Consider the following 17,124-nt stretch of genomic DNA (forward strand, 5'->3'; position numbering starts at 1 on the left):
ATCTGCAGAGAAAGATTCAGTCAGCGCCTGTTGGTGCAGGGAATGGCTGTCAGTTGGGGTGAGGGGGTCAGGTCATGGGCATAGACCTTAAGATATAGGAGCAGAATTAGGCCATTTGGCCCATCAATTCTGCTCCACCATTTCATCATAGCTGATCCATTTAGCCTCTCAGGCCCAATCTTCTGCTTTCTCCCCATATCCCTTCATGCCTTGACCAATCAAGAATCCATCAACCTCTGCTGTAAATATACCAAATGACTTGGCCGCTACAGACATATATGGCAATAAATTCCACAAATTCAACACTCTCTGGCTAAAGAAATTCTACAAGGACATCCCTCTATTCTACAGAAGTGTCTTAGACTCCAGCACCATAGAAAACATCCTTTTCACATCCACTCTATTGAGGCCTTTCAACATTCAAAAGGTTTTGGTTAGGTCACTCTACATTCTTCCATAAAATGTTCCTCATATGAGAAGCCTTTCAATCCTGAAACCATTTTTTTGAACCTCCTCTGAACCCTATCGAATGTCAGCACATCCCTTTCTGTCTGGTTGCCAGTGACTAGTGGTGTTCCACAGGGGTCTTTGTTGGGACCAGTTCTTTTTACATTACATCTCAATGATTTCAACATAGAGCATAGAATTTTACAGGCCCTTTGGTCCACAATGTTGTGCCGACTATGTAACCTACTCTAGAAACTACGTAGAATTTCCCTAGCATAGAGCCCTCTATTTTTCTAAGCTCCATGTGCCTCTCTCAGATTTGGATGATGAAATTGACAGCTTTGTTGCAAAGTTTGCAGATAGATTCAGAGAACAGGCAAAGAAATGGTAAATGGAATAGTGTTGGGAAGAGCATGATTATGCACTTGGTAAAATAAATGAAAGAATCAGAATCAGGTTTATTATCAATGTCATGTGTCATGACATTAGTTCACTTAAGCAGCAGTATTATGCAATACATGATAATATAGAGAAGAAAAATAAATAAATATATCATACCAAGTTCATCTGTATTTTTGAATAGAGTAAAAATAGTGCAAAAACATAATATATTTTAAAAAAGTGAAATAGTTCTCATGGGTTCAATATCCATTTGGGAGGTGGTGGGGGTGGGGGGAAGAAGCTGCTCCTGAATCACTGAGTGTGTGCCTTCAGGCTTCTGCTCTTTCTTTTCATTGTTAACATCAGGAAGAGGGCATCCCCTGGGTGAGGGGGGTCCTTAATAATGGCCACTGCCTTTCTGAGGCACCACTCCTTTTGAAAATGTCTTGGGTACTATGGAGACTAGTACCCAAGATGGAGCTAACTAATTTTACAACTTTCTGTAGCTTCTTTTGGTCCTGTGCAGTAATCTCCCCATACCAGACATGCAGCCTGTCAGAATGCTCTCTGTGGTACATCTATACAACTTTGAGTGTTAGTTGACAAACCAAATCTCTTCAAACTCATATTGAAATATAGCCATTGTCTTTATAGCTGTGTCAATATGGTGGGTCAGATTAAATCCTCAGAGATCTTGACACATAGGAAATCGAAATTACTCACTTTCTCCACTTCTGATCCCTCTATGTGTTCCTTCGTCTTACCCTTCCTGAAGTCCACAATCAGCTCTTCCATCTTATTAACATTGAGTGCAAGGCTGTTGCTGTGATTCCACTCTACCAGCTGGTATATCTTGCTCCTGTATGCCCTCTCATCTCCATCTGAGATTCTACCAACAACGGTTGTATCAGCAAATTTATAGATGGTATTTGAGCTCTGCCTAGCCACACAGTCGTGTATATAGACAGTAGAGCAGTGGGCTAAGCACACATTCCTGAGGTGCACCAGAGTTGAGCATCAGCAAGGAGGAGATATTATCACCAATCCGCATAGATTGTTATCTTCCAGTTAGGAAGTTGAGGATCCAATTACAGAGGAAGGAACAGTGGCCCAGGTTCTGTAGCTTATCGATCAGTACTGGGGGAATGATGGTGTTAAATGCTGACCTATAGTCTTTAAACAGTATCCTGACATTGGTGTTTGTATTGTCCGGGTGATCCAAGGGTGTGTGAAGAGCCATTGAGATTGCACCTGCCATAGATCTACTGTGGTGATAGGCAAATTGCAGTGGGTCCAGATCCTCGTTGAAACAGGAGTTGACTGGACAGGGTTCAAAGGAGGTGCACGAAAATTATTCCAGGATTGTTTCCTATGGTGAGAAATGGAAAGGAAGTACAAAACCTGAGGTGCAAAGGGACTTTAAAGTCCTCGTTCAGGATTCCCTAAAGGTTCATTAGCAGTTTGAGTCTGTGGGGAGGAAGGCAATGTGATGTCAGCATTCATTTCAAGAGGACTAGAATATAAAAGCAAGGATGCAATGTTGAGACTTTATAAAGCACTGTTGAGGTCTCACTTGGAGCATTGTAGGCAATTTTTGGTCCCTCATCCTGGAAGGGATATGCTGAAACTGGTGAGGTTCACAAAAATGATTCCAGGATTGAAAGGCTTGTCATATGTAGAATATTTCATGGGCCTATATTCACTGGAATTCACAAGAATTTATGTTTATGTATATTTAAGGGAGAGGCTGATAGATCCTTGATTGATCAGGGCATGACGGGATATGCGGAGAAGCCAGGAGGTTGGGGCAGAAAAAAAAAATTGGATTTGCCATGATGAAATGGCAGAGCAGACTTATTGGGCTAATGGCCTAATTCTGTTTCCTGCTGTTAAGGGCTTAACCTTTCTTAGATAAGGGGCCTAAAACTGCTCATAATATTGCCAGTAGTTTATAAAGCCTCAGCATTACATTGCTGTTTTTATATTCTAGTCTTCTTGAAATGAATGCCAACATCACATTCACCTTCCCCACCACTGACTCAACCCATAAGTTAACCTTCAGGGAATCCATCCAAGAGCCTTTACACTTCAAAATTTTGCCCATTCTCCCAATGTATCTGTCTTTTGTAGCTCCTCTGCTTCCTCAAAATACCCTCACCCCCAACAATCTTCGTACCATCCGTAACATGGCCACTAGGCCATCAATTCCATCATCCAAATAATTGACATATAACATAAAGAAATGGTCCTATCACAGACCCCTGTGGAATACTACTAGTCACCGGCAGCCAACCAGAAAAGGATCCATTTATCCCCACTCGTTGCCTCCTACCAATCAGCCAATGCTCTATCCATACCGAGATCTTTCCTGGGTTTATAACTGGTTAAATAAACTCACAAGTAGCACCTTGTCAAAGGTCTTCTGAAAATCCAAATACAAAACATCCACCAATTCTCCTTTGTCTATCCTGCTTGTTATTTCTTCAAAGAATTCCAACAGATTTTTCTGGCAAGCTTTTCACTTACAGAAATCAAGCTGACTACAGACTATTTTACCATGTGCCTCTAAGTACCCTGAAATCACATCCTTAACAATCGACTCCAATATGTTCCCAACCACTTATGTCAGACTAACTGGCCTATAATTTATTTTCTTTTGCCTCTCTCCCTTCATGGGGAGACATTTGCAATTTTTCAGACCTCTGGAATCTACAGAATCTATTGATTATTGAAAAATCATTACTGATGCTTCCACAATCTCTTCAGAACCCAGGTGACTTCTTTATCTTTAGACCTTCCAGTTTCCCAAAAACCTTCTCCTTAGTAATGGCAACTTCACACACTTCTGCCCTGATATAACATATTGCTCGTAACATTGCTATTTTGATATGTGTTTTCTATCTTACATTTTAATTTCAAGACCACATCTTTGCTACAGTTTGGAGGTCTATATATATCTCCCATCAGGGTCTTTGCAGTTTCTTAGCACTAGTCACAATGATTCTATATCTTCCGATCCTATGTCACCTTTATGCCTTTGTGCCAGTCCTTTCGATACAGTGTATCATCATTCAGGGTAGGAAGGGGTACAGTTGCCAGTGGGTAGGTGGGACCATGCACCATTGTTGGCATGGAGGCGGGGTCGTAGTTACTGGTGGGTGGGTGGAGATGTGCTCTGTTGGTGGTGGGGGTAAGGGGGGGGGGGGAGGAATCAGAAGGGAGAAGGATGACATTCCAACAAACCAATTCCAAAAGTCTCCTCATTATACAAATCAATATCTTCCTCAACTTTCATGTCCTGAAGATATCCTTCATCAGTGAGTGAAGGGAATTCCTGTTTCAGGAGAGATGTCCAGAATGTCAGAAACAAAATAAAATGCATTCCCTCCCATCCCAGCACAGAGGAAGGTTCCAGAAAATGCTTCCTTGCCTCACTTCTGTACCCTCCCTCTTCCTCCCCTTTCCTACCTCACTACTCTCCTGTATTTCCTTACTTTCTATTCCCCTCCCACCAATTTCCCTTTTCATAACTTCCTCGCCACTCATCTCCTGCTTTTCTCTTTCCACTTTCCCAACCACTTTGTCCCCTTAACCTCACTATTACTTCCAAACTCCATTTCACAACCAGCCCTCCCCTCCACGCTACCCCACTTCCCACTGCCACCACACCTCACCCTCCCTACCACCTACACTCATCCCCACTCCCCCTCCCCCCGCAATCCCCCCTACATTCCCCTCCCCAACCCCTCCCCCTCCTCCGGTACGCGCCCTTCCCCTCCCCCTCCAGCATTCACCCTTCTCTCTTGCTCCTTCCGTACCCTTCCCCTTCATTCCTTCTCTCCCTACCTCTCTCCTTGATCCTTATTTCTACCTCAAACATCGGGTTTCTTTTTCCCACTTTACCCTACTCCCTCCACGGCACTAATTTAACTTTTTTCAACTGCTGGAAGAACTTATCGATTCGAGCAGCGATTCCAGGGAGGGTTGGGGCCTCATATCGAGCCGCGCGTTCTCACCTCCACCTTCCCGGAGTCCGTCGGCTCCATCCTGCTGTCCAAGAAGCACAGCTCGGATCTCGTCCCAATATATTACCGCGGAATTGCCCGCCCCACTTAAAGGGACCACGTCCGTGTCTGTGAACTCGGAAGGAAGTGAGGGGCAAGTGGTGAAGGGTGAAGAGTAGAGGAATCTTGGTTGTTTGAACAAATGCCAGCCCACATTGGGGGAATTTGTGTTGCAGAGGGTCATCAGCTTTAAATTGCTAGGTCCTGTGCCTAATACATTGATGCAATCATTAGGAAAGCAAGCCAGCATCTTTACTTTCTTATGAGGTTAAGGAGGTTTGGCGTGTCACCAAGCATCCTAACAAACTTATGGAACATAGAAAACCTACAGCACAATACAGGCCCTTCGGCCCACAAAGCTGTGTCAAACATGTCCTTACCTTAGAACCACTTAGGCTTACCCATAGCCCTTTATTTTTCTCATTTTATTTTTAAGAGACTCCAGGAATCTCTATCATTTCCGCCTCCACTACCACCACTGGCAGCCCATTCCACGTGCTTTTACAGACCTACTCTTGACTGGTTGCATCATGGTCTGGTACGGCAATTCAAAAATGTAAGGAACTACAGAGAGTAGTGGACTCAGCTAAGTACTTTACAAGCACATCCCTCCCGCTCCCCACCATCGGTAGTATCCATGCGAGGAACTGCCTCAGGAATGCAACATCTGTTATCAAAGATCCCCACCATCCAGGCCATGCTTGAGGTACGTGTAGTCTATAGTGAACTATTATTCTGTTCCCATCAACCTGCACCTGAACCATAGTCTGCCATAACCTTCTCATCCATGTACTTATCCAGATTTTTTTTAATCGCTGAAAGTGGCAACCACCACTTCTGCTGCCAGCTTGTTCCACACTTGCACCGCCCTCTGAGTGAAGAAGTTTTCCCTCATGTTTCCCTTACACATTTCACCTTTCAGCCTTAACCCATGATGTCTAGTTTAGTCTCACCCAACCTCAGTGGAAATAAAGCCTGCTTGCATTTAGCCTATCTATACTCATCATACCTACGGTAAATCAAAACTCACCTCATTCTCCGATGCTCTAAAGAATAAAGTCCTAACCAATTCAACTTTGTCCTGAAACTTAAATCAAGTGCTAGCAGCATCCTTGTAAATTTTCTCCACAATGGTTCAATCATTATTATCTTTTCTGTAGATAGGTGACCAGAAATACACACAATGCTCTAAATTTGGTGTCATCATCTTGTAAACATCCCATTTCCTGTACTCAATACTTTCATTTATGCAGGTGTTGCAATGTGTCAAACTCACCCTCTAATTGATAGCCGCTCCCCAGTGGGAGGCAGAGATTGGCCCATGTCAGGAGCATTGTAGCCTCTCCCACTTAGCTGATGCAGTAGAGTTTAAATCCAGCGTGGTAAGCACACTGTCTCTTTTCACTCTCCAGTCATCGCAAGCTGATGGCTAGTGCCATAGAAACAGTGAACTGAGCTTGGGTAAATGCTTTAGATACGGATTTGCCAATGTCTGCTTTGTCCTGCCACTTCAGGCACTCAGTTTAGATAAGATTGTAACTGAGTGTAACTTGAAGGGTTTACTGAAGTGTTTTTGTCTCTGCCTTGTCCTGTAAATAAATAGTTAACCTACTTTACCTACTAGTAGTGAGTATTTTCTGTCTCCATTCACTGAACCCATGAACCTGATTTCACACAATTGGCACTGCAATCAGGTTTCGGTGATTGAACTCTTGCAAGGTGAAAATGGGACACCACATATAATAAGGTAGAGTTCTCCAAGAACACAGAGAGCCAGAGGGCTGTTTTCTGGCTGCTGGCTGCCATAATAAGGCAGCAGTACAAGAAAATCTAACACAAGGAGATATTTATTGGAGACAGTCCAGAGGAGGTTCTCAAGGATGATTCCAGGAATGAAGGTGTACGGACTCCTTAATTTCATTAGGTAGAATTCACCCAGACTGTTAAATTTGTATGTTACATGTTACATTGTACTTTATTATGTTTTGGTCATATATAAATAATGTCACCATTTGTTTGCAGGGCAAATAAATGTACATTAGAAGTAATTATGCACACGTCAATTTTTGTTGACACTCCTACGAGGTTAACATATGAAGAATATTTGGCAGCTTTGGGCCTATACTCATCAGAGTTTAGAAGAATGCATGGGGATCTCCATAGAACATTATAGCACAGAAACAGGCCCTTTGGCCCTTCTTGGCTGTGCCAAACCATTTTTCTGCCTAGTCCCACTGACCTGCACCTGGGCCATATCCCTCCAAACCCCTCTTATCCATATACCTGTCCAAGTTTTTCTTAAATGTCAAAAGTAAGCCCGCATTCACCATTTCATCTGGCAGCTCATTCCACACTCCCACCACTCTCTGCGTGAAGAAGCCCCCCGCTAAAGTTGCCTTTAAACTTTTCCCCCTTCACCCTTAACCCATGACCTCTGGTATTTTTCTCCCCTGGCCTCAGTGGAAAAAGCCTGCTTACATTCACTCTGTCTATACCCATCATAATTTTATATACCTCTATCAAATCACCCCTCATTCTTCTATGCTCCAGGGAATAAAGTCCTAACCTATTCAACCTTTCTCTGTAACTCAGTTTCTCAAGTTCCGGCAACATCCTTGTAAACCTTCTCTGCATGCTTTCAACCTTATTAATATCCTTCCTGTAATTATGTGGACCAATGATCTCATTGAAATTTAACCAAATGTTGAAAAGACTAGATAAGGTGGATGAAGAGAGGATGTTTCCTCTGGTGGGGGTAACTAGAACTAAAGGGCACAGCCTCAAAATTGGGGAGCAACCCTAAGAACAGAAGCAAGGATGAAATTTTTTAGCTAAGGAGTGGCGAATCAGTAGAATGCTCTGCCACAGACTGCAGTGGAGGCCAAGTCTGTGGGTATATTAAAAGTAGAAGTTGATAGACTCCTGATTGGTTGGGGCATCAAAGGATATGGTGAGAGAGCAGGTGTATGGGGTTGAATGGGATCTGGGATCAGTCATGATGAAATTATGGAGCAGACTTGATGGGCTGAATGGCCTAATTCTGCTCCTATGTCATATGGGGAAGTCTGTCCAATTAGTGCACACTCGGGGTAAAGATAGTGGATAGGAGCACAGAGGTGCCCTATTGGGTATTAAATATGTCCTGTTGGCTCGACTGCACAACTGACTGATGATGGACCCTGTTATGGGCTGAGCCTTGATTTTGTGGGGAAATGAACCCAACACATATGTGGGATGGGGACTTTCGGTTAGATGGTGAAGATGGGGAAGAGAGGTTAGAAGAGAGCCTCAGGGTTCCCCCTCAAAGTGAGCATCCTTTTACCTGTGTAGATGAACCAGTACAAACCAGTGGTGATAATTACACTGCTGGAGATCAAGTCACTGGACATATTTAAAGTGGAGTTTAATAGGCTCTCGATAAGTTGGGTTTTTAAAGGTTATGGGGAGAAAGCAGGAAATTGGGGTTGAGAGGGGTAATAAATTAGCCATGATGGAATGTTGGAGCAGACTTAATGGACCAAAGCGCCTAGTTCTGCATCTATGTCTTATGGTCTTATGTTCTTACAACGCATTAAAATCTGACAGTAATGGTACTAGTGCAAATGAGGAAATCTGCAGATGCTGGAAATTCAAACAACACACACAAAATGCTGGTGGAACGCAGCAGGCCAGGTAGCATCTATAGGAAGAAGTACAGTCAATGTTTCAGATCGAGACCCTTCGTCAGGACTAACGGAAAAAAAAGAGATAGTAAGAGATTTGAAAGTGGGAGGGGGAGGGGTAGAGCCGAAATGATAGGAGAAGAGGAGGGGGAGCTAAGAGCTGGGAAGTTGATTGGCAAAAGGGGGAGTATCATGGGACGGAAGGCCTTGGAAAAAAGAAAGGGGAAAGGGGGAGGGGAGCACCAGAGGAAGATGGAGAACAGGCAAGGAGTTATTGTGAGAGGGAAAGAGAGAGGAAACAAAGAAAAGGAAAAATGTGTGTGTGTGTGTGTGTGTGTATATGAAAATAAATAGGGGTGGGGTAAGAAGGGGAGGAGGGGCATTAATGGATGTTAGAGAAATCAATGTTCATGCCATCAGGTTGGAGGCTACCCAGACGGAATATAAGGTGTTGTTCCTCCAACCTGAGTGTGGCTTCATCTTGACATTAGAGGAGGCCATGGATTGACGTATCAGAATGGGAATGGGACGTGGAGTTGAAATGTGTGGCCACTGGGAGATCCTGCTTCCTCTGGCAGACAGAGCGTATGTGTTCAGCGAAACGGTCTCCCAGTCTGCGTTGGGTCTCACCAATATATAAAAGGCCACACCGGGAGCACCGGACGCAGTATACCACACCAGCCGACTCACAGGTGAAGTGTCGCCTCACCTGGATGGACTGTCTGGGGCCCTGAATGGTGGTGAGGGAGGAAGTGTAAGGGCAGGTGTAGCACTTATTCCGCTTACAGGGATGGGGGGGACGAATGGACAAGGGAGTCATGTAGGGAGTGAACCCTGCGGAAAGCAGAAAGAAGGGGGGAGGAAAAGATATGCTTGATGGTGGGATCTCGCTGGAAATGGTGGAAGTTACGGAGAATTATATGTTGGAGGCTGGTGGGGCAGTAGGTGAGGACAAGAGGAACCCTATCCCTAGTGGAGTGGTGGGAGGGTGCAGGGTGGAGAGCAGATGTGCATGAAATGGGATGGTAGGTGATTAGTTATATAGATCAGAATAGAAGGATATTGGGAAAATTGATGGGAGAGATCTGAGTTATGGCAGAGACATCAGGTTCCACCCCTCATTTGTTCCACAACCTTGATGGCAAGGCAGGCTGAAAAAGAGAAGAAATTACACACAGTGTCATAAGGCAGCCTGAACAGGAAATGAAGACAAATGAGCTGAGTCTTTTCCATAGTTGGGCTGGGGAGTTCCTTGCAGCTATTCAAATACAGACTGCCCCCAAACCTCTGCAGATCTGTCAAAGATAGCTGTCAACGTCATACTGATAATCTTCTGTCATTGGCATGGAATGTGAACCTGAAACAAAATGTCCAGGCTCGCTATCAGAGATTGAAGGAGCCAAGAGGATGTGATCTAATTTCTGGAATGTTTTACTGCCAGTCCTGCTCAGTCTTGTAGTTAGAGATGTTAGATTGTGTAGATTGTAAATTGTGAATTGTCCCATGATTGGGCTAGTGTTAACTTGGGTGGTTGCTGGTAGTGTGGCTCTAAGGGCTGGAAGGGCCTATTCCACACTGTATCTCTAAATAAAAAGAAAAAAATATATGTAGGTACACATGAAGACGTGATAGACTAGTAATTAGGGAAGGTATCTGAAGTGAAGAGCATTTTCACTGCCTATTTAATTAGATCCTCCCTAAAGTTTGGACATCTAGGGACAGATTTCAGTCCAGGGGGCCAAGTGACCATAAGACATAGGAGCAGAATTAGGCTATTTGGCTCATCATGTCTGCTCTGCCAATCAATCATGGCTGATCCTTTTTTCTCCTAGCCCCACTCCCTGGCCGTCTCCCCATAACCTCTGATGCTGTGTTCAATCAAGAACCTTTCAAGCTCTACTTTGAAAAAACACCCAACGACCTGGCCTGCACAGCTGCCTGTGGTAATAAATTCCACAAATTCATCACCCTCTGGCTAAAAAATATTCTCTACTTCTCTGTTTTTAATGGATGCCCATCTATCCTGAGGCTGTGCCCTCTTGTCCTAGACTCCCCTACCATGGGAAACATCCTTTCAACATCTAGACCTTTCAACATTTGAAAGGTTTCAATGAGATTCCCCCCCCCCCCCCCCACCACCTATCCTTCTAAATTACGGTGAGTACAGACCCAGAGCCATCAAACATTCCTCATACCTTTTCATTCCTGGAATCATCCTTGTGAACCTCCTCTGAATCTTTATCAATGTCAGCCCATCTTTTCTTAGATGAGAAGCCCAAAACTGTTCACAATACTCAAGAAGAGGCCTCACCAGTGCCTTATAAAGCCTCAGCATCACATTCCTGCTCTTGTATTCTAGACCACTTGAAATGAATGCTAACATTCCATTTGCCTTCCTCACCACCGACTCTACCTGCAAGTTAACCTTCAGGGTGTTCTGCACAAAGACTCCCAAATCCCTTTGTATCTCAGATTTTTGGATTTTCTCCCCATTTAGAAAATAGTCTGCACCTTTGTTTCTACTACCAAAGTGCATGACCATGTATTTCATTTGCCACTCTCTTATCCATTCTACCATTCTGTCTTACGACCACCTGCAGCCTACCTGTTTCCTCAACACAACTTATCCCGGTATTCAGGCCGAAACATTGACTGTACTTTTTAACCATAGATGCTACCTGCATCATACTGGCCTGCTGAGTTCCTCCAGCAGTTTGTGTGTGTTGCTGTCTGTTATTGTGATTGTTATAATAAAATTGGCACTTGAGATAAATGAGCTTTTCTTGTCTGTCATCATGGACCAAGTGCTTGCCATAGCATGTGGCATAGTGGGGCGACCATGGGGGTTGCACTAGCCTGTTGGTCGAGTGTCAACGTGCTTTTGAGAGGTGGAATATTGCATGAAAAGCCACTTGCCTGTGGGAGGCAGGAATTGGCTCCTCTCAGTGCTTAGCTGATGATGTGATGATGTGCTGATGAGTTTAAGTCCAGTGCGCAGTAACCACATGGTTTCTTTTCACTCTCCAGGTCATCATGGGTTGATTGGTGATGCATTGGATGAGCAAGTAGTAGAGATGTACTGCAGTAAAGAAGGCCCAGGGCCCAGGCATATACTTTATATATGCATTTGCCACTATGTGTATGTTTAGTGTCTGCTTTGCCCTGCCACTTCAGGCACTCTAGATAAGTTTTTAACCAAGTGTAAGTTGAAGGGTTTACTGAATGTTCAGTGTATGCTGTGTCTTGTACATAAATAGTTAACCTAGTTAGACCATAAGATATAGGAATAGAATTAGGCCAATTGGCCCATCAAGTCTGCTCCGCCATTTCATTTTGGCGATCCATTTCCTTCTCAGCTCCAATCTACTGCCTTCACACCATATCCCTTCATGCCCTGACTAAACAAGAACCTATCAAATTCTGACTCAAATATACCCCATGACTTGGCCTCCACAGCCGCCTGTGTCAATTATTTCCACAGATTCACCACTCTCTGGCTAAAGAACTTCCTTCTCATCTCCATTCTAAATGGAAGTCCCTCTATTCTCAAACAGTGTCCCCGGTCTCAGACAGCCCCACCAGAGGGAACATCCTCTAATGTTGACTCTATTGAGGCTTTTCAACATTTGAGAGGTTTCAATGAGGCCCCTCCTCATTCTTCTGAGTGAAGGGCCAGAGCCATCAAGCACTCCTGATATGATAAGCCTTTCAATCCAGGAATTATTTTCATGAACCTCCTTTGAACCCTCTCCAATGTCAGTACATCCTTTCTTAGGTAAGGGGCCCAAAACTATTCACAATACTTGAGTTTTACACTCACTACTCAATACTCACTAGAGCTTTATTCAAGTCCTCTTGAAATGAATACTACAATTGCATTTGCTTTCCTCACCACCAACTCAAAAGGCAAATTAATCTTTAGGGAAACCTGCACCTAAAAAGTCCCTTTGCACTTCAGCTTTTTGATTTTCTCTCCATTTAGAAAATAGTCTATGCTTTTATTTCTTCTACCAAACTGCATGACCATATACTTCCGAACATTGTATTCCATCTGCTATTCCTTTGCCCATTCTCTTAATCTGTCTGTCTTTCTGTAGCCTCTCTGCCTCCTCAAAACCATTTGCCCCTCCACCTGTTGTCATATCATTTGCAAACTTGGCCACAAAGCCATCCATTCCATAATCCAAAGTATTCCTATCCTTTGCCTCCTGCCAATCAGCCAATGCTCTACTGATGCTAATATCTTTCCTATAATACCATGAGCTCTGTAATACCATGCTTGTTAAACAGCTTAATGTGTGGCAACTTGCCAAAGGCCACCTGAAAATTCAAATACACATCAACTGATTCTCCTTTGTCTATCCTGCTTGTTATTTCTTCAAAGAATTCCAAAATATTTGTCAGGCAAGATATCCCATTAAGGAGACCATGCTGACTACAGTCTCTTTTATCATGTGCTTCCAAGTACCCTAAGACCACATCATAGAAACGTAGAAAACCTACAGCACAATATAGGCTCTTCAGCCCACAATGCCGTGCCGAACATGTTCTTACTTTAGAAATTACCTCGGGTTACCCATAGCCCTCTGTTTTTCTAAGTTCTATATACCTATCCAAGAGTCTCTTAAAAGACTCTATCGTATCTGCCTCCACCACAGTTGCCGACAGCCTTTTCCACACATTTACCACTCTCTGCATAGAAAATTTACCCCTGACATCTTCTCTGTACCTACTTCCAAGCAGCTTAAACCTGTGCCCCTTTGTTTTCACCATGTCAGTCTTGGGAAAAAGCCTCTGACTAACCACATAATCAATGCCTCTCATCATCTTATACACCTCTATCATGTCACCTGTCATCCTTGGTCACTCCAAGGAGAAAAGGCCAAGTTCACTCAAGCTATTCTCATAAGACATGCTCCCAATCCAGGCAACATCCTTGTAAATCTCCTTTGCACCCTTTCTATAGTTTCCACATCCTTCTTGTAGTGAGGTGACCAGAACTGAGCACAGTACTCCGAATGGAGTCTGACCAGGGTCCTATGTAACATTACCTCACAGTTCTTGAACTCAATCCCATGGTTGATGAACTGTATGCCTTCTTAACCACACAGTCAAACTGCACAGCAGCTTTGAGTGTCCTATGGTCTCGGACCCCAAGATCCCTCTGATCCTCCACACTGCCAAGAGTCATTAATACTATATTCTGCCATTATATTTGACCTACAAAAATGAACCACCTCACACTTATCTGGGTTGAACTCCATCTGCCACTTCTCAGCATACCTCTATGAAATCTCTCCTCATCCTCCTGCACTTCAGGGAATGAAGTCCTAACCTATTCAAAGTGCCCCTATAACTCAGGTCATCAAGTGCTGACGACATCCAAATTCTTTTCTGTAGGTTAGTGACCAGAACTACTGCACCTATAATATAACAGGCACCTTGCAGGCCTTGAAGACTTATACATCTTAATTTCATCCTTAACAATCAACTCCAACATCATCTGTGGTCAGACTAAATGGCCTATAATTTCCTTTCTTCTGTCTCCTTTCTTGAAGAGTGGAGTGACATTTAAATTTTCACAGTAATCCGGAACCAAGCAAGAATCCATTGACTCTTGAAAGATCATTACTAAAGCCTCCACAATCCCTTCAGCTACTTCTTTCAGAACCCTGGGATGTAGACCATTAAGTCCAGGTGATTTATCTACCTTCAGACCTTTAATTTTCCCAAGAACCTTCTTCCTAGTAATGGCAATTTCACTCACTTTTGCCCCCTGATGCTTTCAAACTTCTGGGATACTGCTAGTGTCTTCCACAGTGAAGACTAATGCTAAGTACTTATTCAGTTTGTCTTCTATTTCCTTGTCGCCCATTATTAACTCTCTAGCATCATTTCCAGTGGTCTAATATCTAATCTCACCTCTCTTTTACACTTTATATATCAGAAGAAACTTTGGTAACCTCTTTAATATTATTGGATAGCTTAACTTCGTATTCCATTTTTATAAGTTTTTTAGTAGCCTCCTGTTCATTTTTAAAAGCTTCCACTAACTTCCCATTAATTTTTACTCTCTTATATGCACTCTGTCTGACTTTTAGGTTGGCTTTGACTTCTCTTGTCAGCCACAGTTGCACCATCCTACCTTTAGAATATGAGGATGTATTCTTTGGGATGTATCTATCCTGCGCTTTCCATATTGCTCTCAGAAATTCTAGCCATTGCTGTTCTTCTGTCATCCCTGATAGTGTTCCCTTTTGGCTAGCTTCTTTCTCATGCCGCTAGAATTTCCTTTATTTCACTGTAATACTGATCTATATGACTTAAGCTTCTACTTCAAATTGCAGGGTAAATTCTATCATATTACTATCACTGGGTTGCTCTACCTTAAGTTCTCGAATTAATTCCAGTTCATTACACAATACCCAATCCAGAATAGCTGTTCCTCTAGTGGGCTCAACTATAAGCTGCTCTAAAAAGTGACCTCACACACATTCTACAAATTCCCCCTCTTAGGGTCCAGCATCAACCTGATTTTCCCAATTTACTTGCATTTTGAAATCCCCCATGACTATCATAATATTTCCTCTTTGACATGTGTTTTCTACTTCCCATGTTAATTTGTAGACCACATCTTTTCTGCTGTTTTGAGATCAGGGCCTTTCTACCTTTGCAATTCCATAGTTCTATCCATAACCATTCTACACCTAATCTACGTCACCTGTTTCTAATGATTTGATTTCATTTTTTACCAACAGAGCCACATTACCCATCTTTTGACAAAATGCGTATCCTTGAAAATTAAGCTCGCAGTTATAATTGTCTTTCAGCCATGATTCAGTGATGCCCATGATATCATACATTTCAATCTGTAACTGTGCTGCAAGTTCATCTACCTTATACAGTATACTGCGTGTATGTAAATATACCTTTAGTCCAGTAGTCTCCCTTTTTGATTTTGTCAGCCTTTTACATTGCAACTCCTTCCTTTGTCTGCAATTTTGCCTTATCAGCTTCTCCTTGCTAGCAATCTCATTACACACTGCTTCTGTTGGTAAACCAACTACCCTATGTCTTATGGTTTTATGTTCAATATTGGTATCATCACATATTTGCTGAACTGTTTCGTAAAATTTATTTGATTATACAACTTACCACTGAGAAGATAGAGCCAATGGCATTAATTACAAAGCTTCAAAATTGTTTAAATCAATGTTTCCAAAGTGGGATTTGCCATTTTCAAAAATAGTATGATGAAGTACCATGTTCTAAATAACTTTATTTTATGTATTTCATGGTGATGAATCATTTGTCAACACTTATTTGATGGTAAAACTTAACCCTGAGAATTTAGAGTCAACAGTGTCACAAGAAGGCTGAATGTCTTTTTGCAAGAGTAATGGAGTATGAGAGGTGACTTGATAGAGGCAGGAGATGAGATTACTGGGGGCTTGACTGACATTCTTGTGTCCTTTCTAGCCACAGGCGAGGTCCTGGAGGACTGGTGAGTGGCTAATGTTGTACCTCTATTTAAGAAGGGAACGAAGGAAAATCCTGGGAACAATAGTCTGGTAAGTCTCACGACAGTTATAGGGAAATTACCAAAAAAATTTCCAAAGGATAGGATATATGAGCATTTGGAAACCCATGGACTAACTAGAGAGAGAGCCAGCATGGCTTTGTGAGGGTCAGGTCGTGTCTTACTGACTTGATTGAGTTTTTTGATAAGGTGACAAAATAAATTGATAAGTGTAGGCCAGTAGGTGTTGTCTACATGGATTTTAGTAAGGCACTTGACGAAACCCCTCATGAGGCTAATCCTGAAAATAAAGATGCAAGGGATCCACATTGACTGTTTGGACAGAGGATAGTGGTTGAAACGACTTATTCAAGCTGGAGGTCTATAATTAGTGGTGTTCTGCAGGGACTTGTGCTGGGATTTCTGCTATTTATGATTCACATAAATGACCTGAATGAAAATGTAGATGGGTGAGTTAGTAAGTTGCGGATGGTACCAAGACTGCTGGGAATGTAGATAGCATAAAAGACGGGCAAAAGTTGCTGATATGAGCAGAGAATGGACAAATGGAGTTTAACCCCGATAAATGTGAGGTGTTGCACCTCATTAGGGCAAATGCAAGGGAGTTGTTAAGTTAATAGTGTTGCTGAATAGAGAGATCTTGGGATGTAAGTTCATAGTTCCTTGAAAGTGGTTACACAAGTCGATAAGGTGGATAAGAAGGCTTATGGAATGCTTGTTTCTATTAATTGAGGCATTAATTCAAAAGTCAAAAGGTTAAGTTGCAACTTAATAAAACTCTGCTTAGGTCACATCTGGAGTATTGTGTACAGTTCTGGTCGCCCCACTGTAGGAAGGATGTTGAGGGTTTGGAGAGGTGCAGAAGAGGTTTATCAGGATGTTGCCTGGTTTAGAAGGCATGGTACTATCATGAGAGGCTGGATAAATTTGTGTTGTTTTCTCTGGAGCACCGGAGCCTGAGGAGAGATCTGATAGAAGTTTATAAGTTAACGAGAGGCAAATATGGACAATATCTTTCTCCCAGGGTAGA

The sequence above is a fragment of the Hypanus sabinus genome, chromosome 27 (genome assembly GCF_030144855.1).
Source record: "Hypanus sabinus isolate sHypSab1 chromosome 27, sHypSab1.hap1, whole genome shotgun sequence".
NCBI lineage: Eukaryota > Metazoa > Chordata > Chondrichthyes > Myliobatiformes > Dasyatidae > Hypanus > Hypanus sabinus.